The following is a 22,779-nucleotide window of genomic DNA, read 5'->3' on the forward strand; positions in this document are numbered from 1 at the left end:
TTTAAACTTAATGTCTTATTCTGTTGAGTGTTATTGTATGTGTTAAATTTTAGTTGCCTGTTCATGTACTGCAGAATGATTATTGCAGGTAAGTTGAAATTGGTTTTCTCTGCTATTGTGTGGGCATACATGTTTCCTGACAGGCTTCTCACCTGATTGGAAGTTTTGTTTCTGGAGACAAGTTTGGACATTTTGAAAGGCAAGCTTCATTTTAAAATGCCTGTATGAAAAGTTAGAATGTTTGGCTCGGTCTCCCCAAGTTTCAGGCTATGGAATTAATACATGATATCTCATTTTTGTTTTTGCATTTTTAAAATGTAGGTAGAGAGATTTTTGTTCCAAGTGTACAGTTAAGGAAATAAGCTCAGAGAAGGTGAGTGACTTGTCTGAAGTCACACAGCTTATAGTGGGATGAACTGAGACTCGAGTCCAGGTTTTCTGGTTCCAGAGGTAGTGCTTTTTCCAAAGCAAAGAGTTAAAGCCTGGTTGGTGGCAGGGAAATGGCCTTCCCATCTCATAACTCTGTATGGAGGAGTAGGGCAGGACAAGGATGAGGCTAGAGACTGATCAGGATTCCATAGATGGTTACTCCATAGACGGTTATAGACGGATATTAAAATCAATATCTTATCTCACTTTTCACCATGTCTCTGTGTGGAAGAATTGGATAGAATGGGATGATGGCAGAGACTTGGCATAAATTTTTAATAGTCATTCAAGTTATATCTCTGTATCCCTCTATAAGTTCTTACTTCAGAGATAGACCCTCAGTGGGCTTTTCCCATGAAGACCAACTTGTATTTCTTTTTTAGGTACCACATTCATATATTTAGCAACACATTTATAACAGGACAAGAGGGTAACCTGTCCTGATATCCATGTTTTGGATGATCGCATTGATAAACACACACAGAATTAAACTTATTAAAGAACATCTAGCAACTTCTGTCCCTTAGTATCTGCCACTCAGACCTGCAATGCTAAGCAAGCTGTCTTGTGACTAATATTGTTTAGATCCAAGAAAAAACATTTTCCCACCTCTTGCCCTGTGCTGAAATGTATCCAAATACCCAGCAGTTTTATGTGTTGGATACAGATGCTACTTCAGGATATGAGAAACATTTAAATGCCTTATGTAACAGAAAACACAAATTAGTTAAGTTGTTCTATCTTTTCTCTCAGATGATATGAATCCAATAGATTCTTGTTTAAGGAAGTTTTATTTCACAGTACTGCCAAGCATCTTTCCTTCTTTTCCTTGTGTTCCAATCTTGTTTCTATAGATACACACATGGTTTTTATAATCATTATAAAATGCAGCTGAGAAACATTTTGCTAAATACATTTAACAGTTCATATTCCTTTTAAATGTTTCTGTATGTAGTTTGTTATGTTGGCAAGTAAGTCGGCATTAAAAGGTAGAATTGCAAATATCTTTGCATTTATAATAATATTTGAAAAGATTTGAGTAAATTTTCAAAAAAATACATTTCAGCTTTATTTAAATGTAACAACAATTTTGGTATTCAATAATTAAGAAATATTAATTTATCTGACTTTTAATTTAAAATTTTTGAATTTGATATAAAGTATATTGAAAGCATATACTAACTGTTTTAATATTTTATAGTAATTTAATTTTATGAACATAAATTTTAACATTTGTATTTTTGAACATGATCACCTTTTACATTTCAATCCTTTATAGCATTACTACTAATAGGAAAGTATTTTAACAACACTAAAGAACAGGAAAATAAATTGAATAAAATGAATATTCATAAATTATGAATTATATATATATATTTTTTATTATTCAACTAAATATCACTGCCTAATCAATAGACAATCAAGTTATATATTAATGATTAATACTTTTTTATATTCTGCCAAAAGTCAGTCATATAAAAATCATCCAGGCATTTAACATTTTTCAAGACAGGACAATGGATATGTTTTACATCACAGACTGTTAGCTTGACTTAGAAGTCATATACTTTTGCCAGGTCCCCAAATTTTTAAGGATGTATCCAAGGTTTTATTGGATTTCTGGTTCCAAAAATGTGTTTAAATCTTTCTGCTCTTTTTACTTTACTCTTTTTAGTTAAGATATTTAATATGATGCTTTTAGAAAATATCACACAAAAACAGTTCTGTCCCATGGTCAGTAAGTGCCTTCACCTTAAAATAAATGCCTTCTTCTATTGTGCACTTGACTGCTTTTTTCTCCTCCAAGCCTCCATATTTTCCTATGAAAATCCTGTTGTATAAATACTGTGTGTGTATGTGTGTGAGTGTGTGTGTGAATGTCAGAATGAAGATGTTCTTCCATATTTGCTCTCTGTATCCTTGCTATTTAAAGTAAAATCTACTGATCAGTAACTATTCCATGTCTTGGGAACCAATGAGAAATGCAGAATCTTGGGCTCTACCCTAGATTTACTCAATCAAAATTTGCATTTTTAGTAAGATCACCTGGTAATTTATATCCACATTCATGTTTCAAAGACACTGTTCAGTATCTTGGCTATCATAATTTCTTTTTCCCTTAATTCTATATTTTGAGAGGATTCATTGGGATGAGTATTGAGCTTTTCCAGTTCTGTGGCCGTGGCTGGGTCTTCCAAATTTGCTGACCTAATGAATGCAAAATCTTGATGGCATCATCTTTTAGGGATTTGAATAGTTATACTGGGATTTCATCACATCCATTAGCTTTATTAACAGAAGTGCTTCTTAAGGCCCACCTAATGTTGCAATCCAGAATGTCTGGCTCTGGGTGACTAACCACAACATTGTAGCAATCCAGTTCATTAAGATCTTTTTTATGCAATTCTTCCATGTATTCTTTCCATCTCTTCTTGATCTCTTCAGTGTCTACTAGGTCTCTACCGTTTCTGCCCTTTATTGTGCCCATCTTTGGGTGGAATGCTCCCTGGATGTTTCCAATTTTCCTGAAGAGATCACTAGTTTTTCCCCTTTTGTTGTTTTCTTCTATTATTAAGCACTGTTCATTGAAGAAGGCCTTCTTGTCTCTTCTACCTATTTTTTGGAACTCTGCATTTAACTGGATGTACCTTTCCCTCTCTCCTTTGCTTTTCCCTCATTCTTCCGCTATTTGTAAAGCCTACTCAGATAACCACTTTGCCTTCTTGCTTTTCTTTTTCTTTGGGATGGTTTTGTTCACCACCTCCTGTACAATATTACGGACCTCTGTCCATAGTTCTTCAGGCACACTGTTAACTAGTTCTAGTCCGTTGAATCTATTTGTTACCTCTACTGCCAATTCATACGGGATTTGATTTAAGTCATACCTGGCTGGTCTATTGTTTTTCCCGGTTTTCTTTAGTTTAAGCCTGAGTTTACTCTTTTACTAGTGCTCTTATTGTTCAGGTTTAGGTCATTAACTTTTAAATCTTTTTCTAGCATTTATTTATATTGATAAAATTCTAAGTATTGCTTTGGTTACATACCATAAAATTTTATACTTTGATATTCATTGTTGATATATGTGGTAGGTGTTCAGCTCACAATGGTCACTATTTTTTCTTGTGATTTCTTCTTTGATCCATGTATCATTAATACATGTTGTAGAAATTCCAAATTCTGGGTATCTCTCCATGCTATTTGTCACGGGTTAAGATATGTTCCCACTTGTGAAAAGGGATATGCTGATGACCTAACCCTCAGTACCACAGAATGTGACTTTATTTGGAAACAATATCAATGTAGATATAATTAAAGATAAGGTCATATTGGAATCAGGTAAATCCTTGGTTAATATGCTTGGTGTCTTTATAAGATAGCCATGTGAAAATAAACATAAGGAGGAAGTCATATGAAGACAGAAATCAGAGTGATGCAGGTACAAGCCAAAGAATGCCAAAGACTGCTGACAAAGCACCAGAAGCTAAGAAAAGGAAGAATTCCCCTGCAGGTTTAGAGGGAAGTTGCCTCTGGTGACACATTGTTTTCAGACTTCTTGCCTTCAGAACTGAAACGGTAAATTTCTGTTGTGGTACTTTTAATTTCTGTTGTGGTACCAGTTTGTGGTACTTTGTTATGGTGTGCTTAGTTGCTCAGTTTTGTACCACTCTTTGCGACCCCATGGACTGTACCCACCAGGCTCCTCTGTCCATGGGGAGTCTCCAGGCAAGAATACTGGAGCGGATTTCCTTGCCTCCTCCAGGGATCTTCCCATCTGCCACAATGCAGGCAGATTCTTTATCATCTGAGCCGCCAGGGAAGCCCTTTGTTATGGCAGGGTCTAGGAAACTAATCCAGTGTTACTGTATATTTTCAATTCTTTTAAATTTGTTGATGACTTTGTCTTATGGCTCCACATACCTTTTATGTTGATGAATGTTCCCTGCACTTGTATGTTGCAGTTGTTGGTCTAACATTCTTTAAATATCAGTTAGATCAAGTTGACAGTGTTTTCAATCTTTTGTATCTTCACTGATTTTTTTCCCTACATTTTTTTTAAATCAGGTACTGAGTGAGGGAGTTAATTTCTATGAGTACTGACTTTTCTATTATAGTCTATCAGTTTTTAGTCAATATAGCTTCTTACATCAACTTTAATATGATTTGTATTCATTTTTTATAATTTTAACTGTTTACTGTCACTGTGTGCCTTTTTTATTAAATCATTTTTACTAAGGACTATATAGATTAGTCTTGGTTTTAGATCTAGTCTGACAATCTCTGCCTTTTGATTCTAGTGTTCATCTATTTATTAACTGAATCAGTACTTGTATTTATTTTCTCTTTGCTGTTACTTTGTGTTTACTGTTCCAATTTTCTGTCATATATAATTTCTCTACAGCCAACTGAACTTCTTTTATGATTTATTATATTGTATGTACACTTCAGACAAATTCTCTCAACTCTTACCTACTTGCTGCTGCTGCTGCTGAGTCGCTTCAGTCATGTCCGACTCTGTGCGGCCCCATAGACGGCAGCCCACCAGGCTTCCCTGTCCCTGGGATTCTCCAGGCAAGAACACTGGAATGGATTGCCATTCCCTTCTCTGATGCATGAAAGTGAAAAGTGAAAGTGAAGTCGTTCAGTAGTTTTTATTTTATATTCATAGGTTTCAAAGATGATATTTTGTATTTTTTCCAGCAGGTGTATAAGTTATGTTTTTATGCTTATGTGTATGATCGTCCATAAATAAAATTTTGTGTATTGAGTAAGATATGATCCAAAGTCATTTTTTTGCCCAAATGATATCCAGTTGTCCCAGTACCATTTATTGTTAAGAAAGACTTTCTTTTCCCCATGAAATTATAAAAATATGTTAAATATGTTTGTGGAAAGTCAAGTAACCATATAAAATTAGGTGTGATTCTGAATTTCTTATTTTATTCCATTTGTTGATTCATCTATCCTTATATCAATACCATTTGTCTTAATGAAGCTTTTTTGTAAGTCTTGACATCTGGTAGTAAATGTCCCATAATATCACTCTCTTTTTGAAAACTAATACTGTCTCTTCTGTAGCATAAATTGTAGAATCCAATTGTCAGTTTCTTCAGTACCACAGTGATAGTCTCTCAATTAATGAATATAAATTATTCCTCCATTTGTTTAGAGTGAAAGTGAAGTCACTCAGTTGTGTCCAACTCTTTGCAACCCCATGGACTGTAGCCTACCAGGCTTCTCCGTCCATGGGATTTTCTGGGCAAGAATACTGGAGTGGGTTGCCATTTCCTTCTCCAGATCTTCCCGACCCATTTGTTTAACCATTCTTTAATACCCCTTAACTGTTCCAAAAACCTCCCAACAAAGAAAAGCCTGAGTCAGATGGCTTCACTAGTGAATTATTAGGAAAAAATACCGATTTTCTCAAACTCTTCCAAAAATTAAAGAGGAGGGAACACTTCCAAACTCATTATATGTATCCATCACTACCATGATACTAAAGCCAAGTGAAGACCTACAGGAAGGTAGGTGAGAGAGAGAGAATCTTAAGAATGTATTACCTTATCAAAAATAAATTGTAGAAGAAAATTGGAAATAGCATGACAGCAAGAGTCAAAACTTTCAAGTAATATTTTTACTATTGCTTTCCATAAAGGTTTGTAATATATGTTTCTTGTATAAGAACACCTTCCTAGGCTGAATACAGAAATTTACCTGAATTTTTAAAAAAATTATTAAATTTTGCTTCTCAAATGTCAGTATTTAATATACCTACAATTGAATTTTTACATATGTTCTGAGAAGGAAATAAAAACTAATTTCCCCCCATCCAGAAGATTGTTCTAGCATCATCTATCTATTTTGAGATACATTTTATATAAATAATACTGCATAAAACACAATGTAAAGAATATTTATGAAGTATGCGTAGTTTGTAGCAACCAAGGTGAAAACAATGGATCATTTTCAGCACCTCAGAAATCCCTCATGTATCCATCATTTCCCCCATTCTAAATATTTTTACTTTTATGATACTTATTGCCTTGCTTTTTTTAATAATTTTACTACTTATGACTATGTCTATAAATATTTTTCCTTGATTTTGAGCACTATGCAAAGTGAGCATACTACTCTATTACTTTTTTATTTATTGATCAACATTGTCAGAATCATTAAATATACATAGTTATTTCATTTGCTTTGCCATATACTATTCTATTGTATGAATATCTCCAAATCTGTTCATTCTACTATTGATAGAAATTAGAAGTTTTTTCCAATTGAAAATTATTACAAGCACTGGGAATATGTAGCATAAGCTACAAATGCATAAGCTACATATTTGTAGCATAAGCTACAAATGCTATTTACATATCTACTAGTGAGCATGTGCAAAAGGCATTCTAATCTATGTACTTAGATAGGATATTGCTATATTACAAGTCAGTTGTTTGTTTAAAGTAGTAGATTATGCTAAAATTTTTTACAACATAGTTGAGCAACTTACACTCTACTAAGTGTAAATGACATTCTCCATTGTTTCACAATTTTACCATCAATTAGTGTCATCAGAGTTTTCAGTAATTGCCAATCTAATGTGTATGCATTGAGATATTGAATTGATATTTTCTTTTTTATTATATATTTAATTGGAGGATAACTGATTTACAATATTGTGTTGGTTTACATGAATCAGCCATAGGTATACATATGTCCCCTCCTTCTTAAACCTCCTTCCCACCTCTCACCCCATCCCATCCCTCCAGATTGTCATTGAGCACCAGGTTTGAGCTCCCTGCCTCAGGCAGCAAATTCCCATTGGCTATCTTTTTTACATATGGTAATGTATGTATTTCAATGTTATTCTTTCAATTCTGAGTCTCTATTCCTGCAAATAGGTTCATCAGTACCATCTTTCTAGATTCCATATATATGTGTTAATATGATATAAGTTTTTCTCTTTCTGACTTGCTGCACTCTGTATAGTAGGCTCTAGGTTCATCCACCTCATTAAAACTGACTCAAATGTTTTTCTTTTATGGCTGAATAATATTTCATTGTATATATGTACCATAACTTCTTTATCCATTCATCTGTTAATAACATCTAGGTTGCTTCCATGTCCTGGCTATTGTAAATATTGCTGCAATGAACATTGGGGTGGATGTGTCTTTTTCAGTTATGGTTTCCTCAGGGTATAGGCCCAGTAGTGAGATTGCTGGTTCATAGGGTAGTTTTCTTTTTTTTTATTTTTATTTTTTTATTAATGGATAATTGCTTTACAGAATCCTATTGTTTTCTGTCAAACCTCATCATGAATCAGCCATAGGTATACATATATCCCCTCCCTTTTGAACCTCCCTACCATCTCCCTCCCATTCCATCTCTCTAGGTTGATACAGAGCCCCCGTTTGAGTTTCTTGAGCCATACAGCAAATTCCTGTTGGCTATCTATTTTAAACATGGTAATGTTAGTTTTCATGTTACTCTTTACATACATCTTACCCTCTCCTCTCTTCTCCCCATGTCCATAAGTCTATTCTCTGTGTCTGTTTCTCCACTGCTGCGCTGTAAATAAATTCTTCAGTTCCATTTCTCTACATTCCATATATATGTGTTAGAATACGATATTTATCTTTCTCTTTCTGACTCACTTCACTCAGTATAATAGGTTCTAGGTTCATCCACCTCATCAGAACTGACTCAAATGTGTTCCTTTTTATGGCTGAGTAATATTCCATTGTGTGTATGTACCACAACTTCTTTCTCCATTCATTTGTCCATGGACATCTAGGTTGCTTCCATTTTCTAGCTATTGTAAAAAGTGCTGCAATGAACAATGGGATACATGTGTCTTTTTCAATTTTGGTTTCCTTAGGGTTTATGCCTAGGAGTGGGATTGCTGGGTCATATGGTGGTTTTATTCCTAGATTTTAAGGAATCTCCATACTGTTTTCCATAGTTGCTGTATCAATTTATATTCCTACCAACAGTGCAAGAGCCTTCCCTTTTCTCCACGCCCTGTCCAACATTTATTGTTTGTAGACTTTTTGGTGATGGCCATTCAGATTGGTGTGTGGTTTTGATTTGCATTTCTCTAACAATGAGCAGTGTTAAGCATCTTTTCATGTTAGCCATCTGTATGTCTCCTTTGTAGAAATGTCTGTTTAGGTCTTTTTCCCACTTTTTGATTGGGTTGTTGGTTTTCCTGGCATTGAGTCCTATGAGCTGCTTGTATATTTTGGAAATTAATCCTTTGTTGGTTGTTTCATTTGTTATTATTGTCTCCCATTCTGAGGGTTGTCTTTTCACCTTGTTTATAGTTTCCTTTGCTATGCAAAAGCTTTTAAGTTTAATCAGGTCCCACTAATTTACTTTTGTTTTTATTCCCTTTACTCTAGGAGGTGGGTCATAGAGGATCTTGCTTTGGTTTATGTCATCGAGTGTTCTGCCTAAGTTTTCCTCTAAGACTTTTATAGTTTCTGGTCTTACATTTAGGTCTTTAACCCATTTTGAGTTTATCTTTGTGTATGATATTAGAAAGTGTTCTAATTTCATTCTTTCACATGTAGCTGTCCAGTTTTTCCAGCACCCTTTATTGAAGAGGCTGTCTTTGCCCCGTTGTATATTTTGACTCCTTTGTCAAAATGAAGGTACACATAGGTGCATGGGTTTATTTCTGGGCTTTCTATCTTGTTTCACTGGTCTATATTTCTGTTTTTGTGACAGTACCATACTGTCTTGATGACCATAGCTTTGTAGTATAATGTGAAGTTAAGAAGGTTGATTTCTCCAGCTCCATTCTTCTTTCTCAAGACTGCTTTGGCTATTCAGGGTCTTTTGTGTTTCCATATGAAATTTTTTTCTAGTTCTGTGAAAAATGCCATTGATAATTTGATAGGGATCACATTGAGTCTGTAGATTACATTTGGTAGTATAGTGATTTTCACATTATTAATTCTTCCTACCCAGGAACATGAAATTTCTCTCCATCTGTTTGTCATCTTTGATTTCTTTCATCAGTGTCTTATAATTTTCTGTGTACAGTTCTTTTGTCTCCTTAGGTAAGTTTATTCCTAGATATTTAATTCTTTTTGTTGAAGTGGTGAATGGGATTGATTCTTTAATTTCTCTTTCTAATTTTTGCATTGTTAGTATACAGAAATGAAAGTGATTTTTCTGTACTGATTTTATATCCTGCAACTGTGCTGAATTCACTGATTAGTTCTAGTAATTTTCTGATACTATCTTTTGGAGAAGGCAATGGCAACCCACTCCAGTACTCTTGCCTGGAAAATCCCATGGATGGAGGAGCCTGGTAGACTACAGTCCATGAGGTCGCTAAGAGTTGGACATGACTGAGTGACTTCACTTTTCACTTTCAAGCACTGGAGAAGGAAATGGCAACCCATTCCAGTGTTCTTGCCTGGAGAATCCCAGGGACGGGGGAGCCTGGTGGGCTGCCATCTATGCGGTCGCACAGAGTTGGACACAACTGAAGCGACTTAGCAGCAGCATGAACAGTATGAAAAGGCAAAATGATAGGATACTGAAAGAGGAACTCCCCAGGTCGGTAAGTGCCCAATATGCTACTGGAGATCAGTAGAAAAATAACTCCAGAAAGAATAAAGGGATGGAGCCAAACCAAAAACAATACCCTGTTGTGGATGTGACTGGTGATAGAAGCAAGGTCCGATCCTGTAAAGAGCAATATTGTGTAGGACCTGGAATGTTAGGTCCATGAAATTGGAAGTGGTCAAACAGGAGATGGCAAGAGTGAACATCGACATTCTAGCAATCAGCAAGCTAAAATGGACTGGAATAGGTAAATTTAACTCAGATGACCATTATATCTACTACTGTGTGCAGGAATCCCTTAGAAGAAATGGAGTAGCCATTATGGGCAACAAAACAGTCCAAAATGTAGTACTTGGTTGCAATCTCAAAAATGACAGAATGATCTCTGTCCATTTCCAAGGCAAACCATTCAATATCATGGTAATACAAGCCTATGCCCTCAACCAGTAACGCTGAAGAAGCTGAAGTTAAATGGTTCTATGAAGACCTACAAGATCTTTTAGAACTAACACCCCCAAAAGATGTCCTTTTCATTATAGGGGACTGGAATGCAAAAGTAGGAAGTCAAGAAACACCTGGAGTAACAGGCAAGTTTGACCTTCAAGTACAGAATGAAGCAGGGCAAGGGTTAATAGAGTTTTGCCAAGAGAATGCACTGGTAATAGCAACCACCCTCTTCCAACAACAGAAGAGAAGACTCTATACATGGACATCACCAGATGGTCAACACCAAAATCAGACTGATTATATTCTTTGCAGGCAAAGATGGAGAAGCTCTATACAGTCAGCAAAAACAGGACTGGGAGCCAACTGTGGCTCAGATCAGGAACTCCTTATTGCCAAATTCAGACTTAAATTGAAGAAAGTAGGGAAAACCACTAGACCATTCAGGTAAGACCTAATCAAATCCCTTATGATTATACAGTGGAAGTGAGAAATATATTTAAGGGACTAGATCTGATAGACAGAGTGCCTGATGAACTATGGACAGAGGTTCAAGACATTGTACAGGAAACAGGGATCAAGACCATCCCCATGGAAAAGAAATGCAAAAAAGGAAAATGGCTGTCTGAGGAGGCCTTACAAATAGCTGTGAAAAGAAGAGAAGCGAAAAGCAAAGGAGAAAAGGAAAGATGTAAGCATCTGAATGCAGAGTTCCAAAGAATAGCAAGGAGAGATAAGAAAGCCTTCCCTAGTGATCAATGCAAAGAAATGGAGGAAAACAACAGAATGGGAGAGACTAGAGATCTCTTCAAGAAAATTAGAATATTTTCTTGAAGGGAATATTTCATGCAAAGATGGGCTCGATAAAGGACAGAAATGGTATGGACCTAACTTAAGCAGAATATATTAAGAAGAGGTGGCAAGAATACACAGAAGAACTGTACAAAAAAGATCTTCATGACCAAGATAATCTCGATGGTGTGATCACTGACCTAGAGCCAGACATACAGGAATGTGAAGTCAGGTGGGCCTCAGAAAGCATCACTATGAACAAAGCTAGTGGAGGTGATGGAATTCCAGTTGAGCTCTTTCAAATCCTGGAAGATGATGCTGTGAAAGTGCTGCACTCGATATGCCAGAAAATGTGGAAAACTCAGCAGAGGCCACAGGACTGGAAAAGGTCAGTTTTCAATCCAGTCCCAAAGAAAGGCAATGCCAAAGAATGCTCAAACTATAGCACAATTGCACTTATCTCCCACGCTAGTAAAGTAATGCTCAAAATTCTCCAAGCCAGGCTTCAGGAATACATGAACCCTGAACTTCCAGATGTTCAAGCTGGTTTTAGAAAAGGCAGAGGAACCAGAGATCAAATTGCCAACATCCGCTGGATCATGGAAAAAGCAGGAGAGTTCCAGAAAAACATCTATTTCTGCTTTATTGACTATGCCAAAGCCTATCAATGTGTGGATCACAACAAACTGTGGTAAATTCTGAAAGAGATGGGAATACCAGACCACCTGATCTGCCTCTTGAGAAACCTGTATGCAGGTCAGGAAGCAACAGTTAGAACTGGACCTGGAACAACAGACTGGTTCCAAATAGGAAAAGGAGTACGTCAAGGCTGTATATTGTCACCCTGCTTATTTAACTTCTATGCAGAGTACATCGTGAGAAACGCTGGACTGGAAGATGCACAAGCTGGAATCAAGATTTCTGGGAGAAATATCAATAACTTCAGATATGCAGATGACACCACCCTTATGGCAGAAACTGAAGAGGAACTAAAAAGCATCTTGATGAAAGTGAAAGAGGAGAGTGAAAAAGTTGGCTTAAAGCTCATCATTCAGAAAACTCAGATCATGGCCTCTGGTCCCATCACTTCATGGGAAATAGATGGGGAAACAGTGGATACAGTGTCAAACTTTATTTTTGGGGGCTCCAAAATCACTGCAGATGGTGATTGCAGCCATGAAATTAAAAGACGCTTACTCCTTGGAGGGCTTCCCTGGCGGCTCAGACGTTAAAGCGTCTGCCTACAATGTGGGAGATCTGGGTTTGATACCTGTGTCAGGAAGATCCCCTGCAGAAGGAAATGGCAACCCACTCCAGTATTCTTGCCTGGAGAATCCCATGAATGAAGAAGCCTGGCAGGCTACAGTCCAGGGGGTCGCAAAGAGTTGGACACGACTGAGCAACTTCACTTTCACTTTACTCCTTGGAAGGAAAGTTATGACCAACCTAGATAGCATATTGAAAAGCAGAGACATTACTTTGCCAACAAAGGTCCATCTAGTCAAGGCTGTGGTTTTTCTAGTGGTCATGTATGGATGTGAGATTTGGACTATAAAGAAAGCTAAGCACCAAAGAATTGATGCTTTTGAACTGTGGTGTTGGAGAAGACTCTTGAGAGTCCCTTGGACTGCAAGGAGATCCAACCAGTCCATCCTAAAGGAGATCAGTCCTGGGTGTTCATTGGAAGGACTGATGCTGAAGCTGAAACTCCAGTACTTTGGCCACCTCATGTGAAGAGTTGACTCATTGGAAAAGACTCTGATGCTGGGAGGGATTGGGGGCAGGAGGAGAAGGGGACGACAGAGGATGAGATGGCTGGATGGTATCACCGACTCAATGGACATGAGTTTGGGTAAACTCCAAGGGTTGGTGATGGACAGGGAGGCCTGGCGTGCTGTGATTCATGGTGTCACAAAGAGTCGGACATGACTGAGCGACTGAACTGAACTGAACTGAACTGATGTACAGTATCATGTCATCTGCAAACAGTGAGATCTTTGCTTCTTCTTTTCTGATCTGGATTCCTTTTATTTCTTTTTCTTCTCTGATTGCTCCGGTTAGGAGTTTAAGAACTATGTTGAATAATAGTGGGGAAAGAGGACACCCTTGTCTTGTTCCTGATCTTAGGGGGAATGGTTTCGGTTTTTTACCATTTGAATTGATATTTTAATTTGAATTTGTCTGATTTACTAATAAAGTTAAAGATATTTTTATATGTTTCCTGATAATAGGTATTTCTTCTTTTGTAAAGTCTAGTGAATCTTAAGACCCATTTTCAAAAACTGGTATTTGAAGTTTTTCTTAACGGCTTCTTATATTTTTTGTTTGTCAATTTATATATAAATATATATTTTTTTTATTAAATATGAATGTTGCAAACATCCTCTCCTTATTTTCTTTTAACTTTTCTAACAGTTTTATTGTGGCTTTAGATGAAGAGAGATTAATTTTAATATAATTGAGTTTATCAATATTTCCTTCATGCATATGGCTGTCTTCATCCAGTTTAATGCATCTTTCCCTCAAGTTGAAATCATAAAAATATTGTCTTATGCATCATCTAAAAGTGTATACTTGCCCCTTTTATGCATTAGTCATTTCTCTGCCTGGAATTGACTTTTAAAACATTTGTAAAATTTGTGATATATTTCATATAGCATAAAATGCAGCATTTTAAAATTGTACACTTAAGTGGTTTATGGTATATTTACTGTGTTGGACTTCCCTGGTGGCTCAGATGGTAAAGTGTTTGCCTGTTCAATGCTTGTGTCAGGAAGATCTCTGGGAGAAGGAAATGGCAACCCACTCCAGTATTCTTGCCTGGAAAATCCCATGGATGGAGGAGCCTGGTAGGCTATAGTCAATGGGTTGCAAAGAGTCGGACATGACTGAGTTACTTCACTTTCACTTGTCACTTTCATAGCCCTCTCACACACGTACTCAGTCATTTTAAACCACACAATATAGTGTTATTTTTATGAGAATTTGTCCCTATTTTCATAATGAAAAAAATGCCAGAAAATCTACAAAATCATAACTCTTCTTGAAAGTCCCAGAAAATAAAGCTCACAAGGCAAATGCAAAAATCTTGTTTTCCAAAAATGACAAGACTCTCTCAGGAGAAGCAAGAAACATAAACTATGTCACTGGAGGAAGAGGAAGCAAGCATAGAGATGTTTAACAATAAAACACCTGAAATTGTAACAAATTCCAAATGGTTGAATATGGCCTAACATATTAGTTTAGTATAACATGGAGCCCCCTATACAAGGGGAATGAGATTGATTTACCAATCTTCTACATGGTCCTCTACTGGTTACCCACAAGAAAGGTTTGGGTTGGGCAGAAGACGAGATTAAGAGTAACTGTTGGTGCAGGGGTGTAAGCTCCACTGCAAGGCCAGTAAAACTCCCTGAAAGTGAAAGTGTTCAAGTTGCTCAGTCATGTCCAACTCTTTTCGACCCCATAGACTGTAGACTGCCAGGCTCCTTTGTCCATGGAACTCTCCAGGCAAGAATACTGCAGTAGGTTGCCATTCCCTTCTCCAGAGGATCTTCCCGACCCAGGGATTGAACCTGGGTCTCCTGCATTGCAAGCAGATTATTTACCATGTGAACCACCAGGGAACCAGAGGTATATAGGCTCCACTCCTAGGCTAGTCAAAACCCCATACTCCTTCTTGAATCCTTCTCTTATGTGAAGAAATTGCCTTAAACCACTGGGGGAGGAAAATCCAAACTATCTTGTCCCCGGTATTCAGGCAAAGATTCAATTCTTCTGAATGAGGGGTAGAACCACAACTCTTGTAGCATAAAATTCAGGTATAACCTCACATTTTGAGGGAAGGGCATAAGAAAGTCCATCAACCCTTTGAGAAAGGGTAGGGACTCTTCTCTCTAGCCTGAAGAATGCAGACAGGTTCTCTGCTTCTGGAGCAGGGGGTCACAGCAAAAGTCATCTGCCAGTGCGGGAGAGGCTTAAAAATGTCTCTTACAAAAGACCTTTCCCAGGTGCACGGCAGAATTTGCTCATACAAGGGGAGAGGGATAGGAATGTTAAGATCTCACCCACAAAGGCAGAGTGTGCAAGTCCTGCCTAAAACATGATATTTGATGAGGAAAAGTGGGAATCTAGTTGCTAACTCAACAAGCCTAGCACCAAGTAGCAAGAGTACTCTGGGTGTGTGGCAAGAGTGAAACAAGTAGGAAGGAATTGTTGAAAGCTGAAGCAGGAATGCTAAATATTACTCCTCAGTAATCCAGCCTCACACTCAGTAGAGAATAACAACTGCTTATCATGAGGAATAAAATGGAAGACTCTGTTATATTGAAAGTAGTAATGTAACAACCCAACTCAAGTACTTGCTACATTACTCAATTCCTTCAACTAGTGACCAGACAAAAGAAGTGTAACCATTTATGGTAATAAATACTACTTGACTCAGTCTTTGTTATTCTTCTAGATAGTAATTCTGGTGTTCTATTAAAAGACACATAGCAAATTCAGGGAAAAACATTCATTTTTATGAGATAAAGCAATACATAGAAACAGACTCAGATGAGCCAGAATTTGAAACTATGAGATAAGAATTTGAAAATAACTACCATGTGAGGTGATGGATATGTTAATTAACTTAATTGTAGTAATTTCAAAATGTATGCATATATCAAAACGTAATATTGTACATCTAAAATACATACAGTTTTATATGCTAATTACAGCTCAGTAAAGCAGGAAAAATAAAACAACTACTGTTATATGTAAAGCATCTAGTGCTAAATGTGGACAACATGGATGAAGGGATGTGAAATTTCAGCTGAAAGGTGGAAGCAATGCAGGTGCCACAATGGCAAAAAACATAGAACTTGTAATGAAACTGCTCAGTAACAAAGCTAAAAATAAATTTGGAGAAAGGCAGATAGGGAAAGGAAATTCAATGCAGAGAAACAAAAAATTTAACTGACTTCTCTTGAGACACTTAAACAAATAGTGAATTGAAATTGTTAAAATATGGAAAGAAAAAAGTCAGTCAAGAATTGTATACTTTTCAAAAATAAAGGTGAAATGAAACTTTTCCAGTGAAACAAAAGCTGGTAGATTTTTTTTTTTTTACCAGCTTGCCTGCTCTGTGAAAAATTAAAATCATACGAATTAAGTTCTCTTACCATAACAGAATTAACTTAGAAATCAATAACAGAAATAAGTCTGGAAAACCCATGAATATTTGGAAATTAAGCTATATACTCTATAGAAACTGATGGTATAATATAATAAATTCTATACTCATATAACAAATTCTGTATGTACATAATTACAATGTACTGTTTAAATTATATACATGATTATATTTCTGATAATATAATATTTTAATATACATGCCTAAATATATTTATAAATATCTAAATATATATTTGTTTAAATATAATAATATTTAATTGCATATTTATGTAGTTTCAACTAAATTTCTTGAGTCCTATTTGTTTCTTTGTCAGATATGTCTGGTCTGGTCATTTCTGATAGTTTCTTATTGCTTGCTTATCTTTGTGTTTCCAATATTCTTTAAATATTTGTTACATGTTCTGTATCTAAGTTTGTTAATAGTTTCTGCTTATTGAGTATTATGGCAGTTTACCTCCTCATGGTCTTGCTGATGTTTGATTTTGAAGTTTTATCTACTTAGTTTCAATCTGTTGGCAATCCTTCAGTTTTTAAATTTTGAATATTTTCCTGTTAGAATTTGTGTCTACTTCAGCCAGGTGTGGTATAGAAAAGCTTATTTTATTCTTCCTTGAGATTCGTAAATTAATCTTAATGTCCTAGTTTTACCTTCTCTACCTTTTGATACATCAGGATTTAGTGTCACATTAGCAGTGCTTCCATTGGCAATTTCTATCATGATAATCCCATTTCCCCTTTAGTGCTAACTGATTACCCCCAGCTCAGATTTATTCTTGTGACTTTTACCTTTATCAAAGCGGGGTAAATTATAAGGTGTTTGGAGACCTACCTACATCTTGTAAATCCTGTGATATTTTGCTATCTTCTTCCTAAGATAAAGTTGTTTTATAGTAAAATAGTCTTCCACATTATCTCATCTACCACACTACTAGAAGCAGAAGTGTCCATCCTCACCCCTTTTTAAACTTTTGTTGAATATTTTCCTGATAGTGACCTCTTTGTGATCCCTGGGACCAGTATGCCTTCAGTGTTAGTCCTGTGACTTAGATTAGAGTAATAAATCTATATAAGTAAGGGCTGGACACTACAGACTAGAAATACCTGCTAAGGTATGGTAGGCTGAGAGCCTGCCTGAGATATCAAGAAACAATTAGTCCAACCAGGTAAGTGTTGGGCCTTTGTCAATAAGAAATTGATTGAAATCTTGTTAAGCAGATGGTTAGTGAAGTGTTAAATACTACCTGCAGTCATACTGGGGAACGAGAAAGGCAGTCTGTTCCCCTCAAGGAACTGTGGAAGGATTGACACTCCTGGGGAAAGAAACTTCTGATCTCTAAAAAGCCTTAAAATTAGAGTGCTCTTTTGACATGCTATTCAGGAGGATAAGATAATACTAATTACCTGGTCTGTGATACAAGGCAAGAACATAACAATCATAAACAAGGCAAAAGCCTAGATTATAAGATCTAAACAATGACATATAAGAAAGAAAATATCTCCCCTGCTTTTTTATTGCAGCTCTTCACTACTCATCAAAATTAAAAAGTAAAAATGTTAATAATTTGCATTTAATTTACGGTTCCCTGTGTCTTAATTCAAATACCAGTGTTACCAACCAGTAATTCTCGTTTCATTTTGGTGCAGGCAATTCATGACAAATATTCCCTTTACTGATTCTTAGTATTTGGTTTATGCTAATACAACTATAATTTCTGCTTTTCCCCTACTAGAATACAGTCTTCATAAAGGCCACAACCCTACCTGCTTTATTCATTATTATTTTTCCATAAATATTTCTATATTTTTGATTGAATGAATGGTTATAAGAGACTATGTAGAGTGTGTGACCAATGGTTATTTTGCTAATATATCCTAAGTGATGGATAATACAATATTTAAAATCAATAAAGTAAGAGGTTTCTAGAAAATTGTCTATTTAAGGATATAGTTCACTAGCTGAAATAGATTTCGTATTGTACAATGAGTTGGATAGTAGTCCAGTGTGAAAATTCAGAGAGAATAGATCATGTTTACATGGGATTTAAGAGGGTAATACAAAGCATTGTTAGTTTTTTTTTTCTTGAACTAGCTAATATCACCTATTTTATACCTCACTTCATAATTCATCCAGTCTTTATCCTTCCCCTCACCAAATAACAATAAATTTTACTAAATCTAGGAACACATTATTCTCATGTTGAGCTTGGTGCTTACTGTCCTATGAAAATGACTTGATACCAATTCAAAACGTTGTTGGAAGAACTGAAAAAATAGATTTATGATTCAAATTTATATTAATTCACATTTGCCCAATTTAAAAGTGCACAAGGTATGTGTTGACCTTTATATAAAGTAGTCTAACTTGGTGTGCAATATAATATTTGAGATGCAATATAATATTTTATGTTTAATATTTTTTAGCTGTATATGCCTAATGCTTCAAATTCTTCTAGTGGTCTTCTTTTGGTCTCCCTTGTTTACTTTGGAATTCCCCAAGTACAGTATTCTTACAGATGTCTGTGTCTTTTCAATCTTCCATCTGAAATCCTCTGTTATTATACTGGACCTTGGAGGTGGTGGTAAGCTGAGGGAAGGGAAGTATTTTGTAAACCTTGGTGATTTTTTAGGTCCCTGTCTCTGGACTCAAACTTTCACAAGTATTTCTCCACGGGTATCACTTTCTCCCTTTTGGATAACACAGATAAGTTACAGAGGGCTACAGTGGGAGGAATGTGGTTTCCCCACCTGGAATATGGTTCTGGGAAATGAGAATAGGCATTTGTTACAGAGAAGGCCTTGGATATATTTCACAATGATTAATTTTCCCCTTTCCATGCCAGAACAACCAGGAGATGTTTCTGGAATTTCACCATGAGAACCTAGTAGACTACTAGAAGTAAAATCAGTTAAAATGTGGGACTCCTCCTTGAACTGTCGCCCTTGGGAGTTTCTCATTCCTGCTACTGTTAACAGTCAATTTACAACATTTTGTAAAAATTACCATTTGACTGTTCCTAACAGTTCTGGCTTCAGCAACTTCTATGTCAAGTAATCATATCCCGTTTGTGAATTTCTGGGTTTGCCTGACTCTCCAAATATCTGGATAGAGGTTTTCTTCTACCAAGTCAGTTGACTAGTAAGTCTAAGATTTTAAGATTTACTGATTATTTTTGTAAGAATGAGGTGACAGCTTCCAAGGTCTTTATATATTGAAGATAAATCCAGGTTTTACCTTTATTTTTAACATAAATTAAATTGTAAGTTCATATAATTTAATGTTTTATTGTTTGTGAATTATATTAAAAGTATATATATTATTAAAATATATACAATTTAATATTGTTGAAATTATATAAATATATATGAATGACATGGAATTTACCATTTTAATCACTTTAAGTGTGCATTTCAGTGATATTAATTACATTTGCAGTATTATCATAACTATCACCACTATCTGAACGTTTCTAAAACTTTTTCATCAATTCAAAGAGAAACTTTTTATACCCATTAAGCAATAGCTCCACATTCCTCCTCCTCCAGCTCCTAATAACCTTTCATAATTTCTGTCTTTCCTGTTCTAGTTATTTAAAATAGGTGGAATCATACAATATTTTTTCTTTTGTGTCTGGTTTATTTAACATAGTGTAATATTTTGAGTTTATACATGCTACAACATATACCAAAATTTCATTCCTTTTTAGGCCAGATAATACTCCAGCACATGTATATAGCATTGAATGTTTATCCATTCATTTGTTGATGAACATATCGATTGTTTTCATCTTTGGTTATTGTATACAATACTGCAATGAACATTGGTCTACAGGTGTCTGAATCCTTGCTTTTAGTTCTTTTAGGTGTATACCTAGCAGTAGAATTGGTAGGTCTTTCACACGCTAGTAAAGTAATGCTCAAAATTCTCCAAGCCAGGCTTTAGCAATATGTGAACTGTGAACTTCCTGATGTTCAAGCTGGTTTTAGAAAAGGCAGAGGAACCAGAGATCAAATTGCCAACATCCGCTGGATCATAGAAAAAGCAAGAGAGTTCCAGAAAAACATCTATTTCTGCTTTATTGACTATGCCAAAGCCTTTGACTGTGTGGATCACAATAAACTGTGGAAAATTCTGAAAGAGATGGGAATACCAGACCACCTGATCTGCCTCTTGAGAACTTTGTATGTAGGTCAGGAAGCAACAGTTAGAACTGGACATGGAACAACAGACTGGTTCCAAATAGGAAAAGGAGTTCGTCAAGGCTGTATATTGTCACCCTGTTTATTTAATTCATACGCAGAGTACATCATGAGAAACGCTGGACTGGAAGAAACACAAGCTTGAATCAAGATTGCTGGGAGAAATATCAATAACCTCAGATATGCAGATGACACCACCCTTATGGCAGAAAGTGAAGAGGAACTAAAAAGCCTCTTGATGAAAGTGAAAGAGGAGAGTGAAAAAGTTGGCTTAAAGCTCAACATTCAGAAAACGAAGATCATGGCATCCTGTCCCATCACTTCATGGGAAATAGATGGGGAAACAGTGGAAACAGTGTCAGACTTTATTTTTCTGGGCTCCAAAATCACTACAGATGGTGACTGCAGCCATGAAATTAAAAGACGCTTACTCCTTGGAAGGAAAGTTATGACCAACCCAGATAGCATATTCAAAAGCAGAGACATTACTTTGCCAACAAAGGTCCATCTAGTCAAGGCTATGGTTTTTCCTGTGGTCATGTATGGATGTGAGAGTTGGACTGTGAAGAAGGCTGACGCCGAAGAATTGATGCTTTTGAACTGTGGTGTTGGAGAAGACTCTTGAGAGTCCCTTGGACTGCAAGGAGATCCAACCAGTCCATTCTGAAGGAGATCAGCCCTGGGATTTCTTTGGAAGGAATGATGCTAAAGCTGAAACTCCAGTACTTTGGCCACTTCATGCGAAGAGTTGACTCATTGGAAAAGACTGTGATGCTGGGAGGGATTAGGGGCAGGAGGAGAAGGGGACGACAGAGGATGAGATGGCTGGATGGCATCACTGACTCGATGGACGTGAGTCTCAGTGAACTCCAGGAGTTGGTGATGGACAGGGAGGCCTGGTGTGCTGTGATTCACGGGGTTGCAAAGAGTTGGACACGACTGAGCGACTGATCTGATCTGATCTGATATGATTGTAAGTATATGTTCAAATTTTTGAGGAACTGGCAAATTCTCTTCCACAGTGATTGAAACATTTTGTATTCCAAGCAACAATACATGAGCATTCCAGGTTCTATGTATCCTTGTCAACACTTGTTATTTCCAGTTTTTATTTTCATTAAAAAAAAAAATCAAAAAAAAATCATAGCCATAATGGTGTATGACAAACATTCTATCATTGTAGTTTGCTAATGACTAAGACTTTTAAAGGACTTCCCTCGTGGCTCAGATGGTAAATTGTCTGTCTACAATGCAGGAGACACGGGTTTGATCCCTGGGTTGGGAAGATTCCCTGGAGAAGGAAATGGCAATCCACCCCAGTACTATTGCCTGGAAAATCCCATGGACAGAGGAGTCTGGTAGGCTATAGTCCATGGGATCACAAAGAATCGATGACAAGGATTTTAAAAGTAAGAATTCAAGAGATACCTGGAGTAACAGGCAAATTTGGCCTTGGAGTACAAAAGGAAGTGGGCCAAAGGTTAACAGAGTTTTGCCAAGAGAACACACTGGTCATAGCAAACACCCTCTTTCTACAACACAAGAGAAGACTCTACACATGGACATCACCAGATGGTAAATGCCGAAATCAGATTGATTATATTCTTTGTAGCCAAAGATAGAGAAGCTCTATATAGTCAGCAAAATCAAGACTGGGAGCCGACTGTGGCTCAGATCATGAACTCCTTATTGCCAAATTCAGATTTAAATTGAAGAGAGTAGGGAAAAACCCTAGACCATGCAGGTATGAACTAAATCAAATCCCTTATGATTATACATTGGAAGTGAGAAATATATTCAAGGGATTAGATCTGATAGACAGCGTGCCTGAAGAACTATGGACGGAGGTTCATGACATTGTACAGGAGTCAGTGATCAAGACCATCGTCAAGGAAAAGAAATGTAAAAAGGCAAAAATGGTTCTCTGAGTAGGCCTTAAAAATAGTTGAGAAAAGAAGAGAAGTGAAAAGAAAAGGAGAAAAGGAAAGATATACCCATTTGAATGCAGAGTTCCGAAGAATAGCAAGGAGATATAAGAAAGCCTTCCTTAATGATCAGTGCAAAGAAATAGAGGAAAACAATAGAATGGGAAAGACTAGTGATCTCTTCAAGAAAATTAGAGATACCAAGGAAGAATTTAATGCAAAGGTGGGCAGAATAAAG

This window comes from Bos javanicus, chromosome X (assembly GCF_032452875.1).
Source record: "Bos javanicus breed banteng chromosome X, ARS-OSU_banteng_1.0, whole genome shotgun sequence".
Taxonomy (NCBI): domain Eukaryota; kingdom Metazoa; phylum Chordata; class Mammalia; order Artiodactyla; family Bovidae; genus Bos; species Bos javanicus.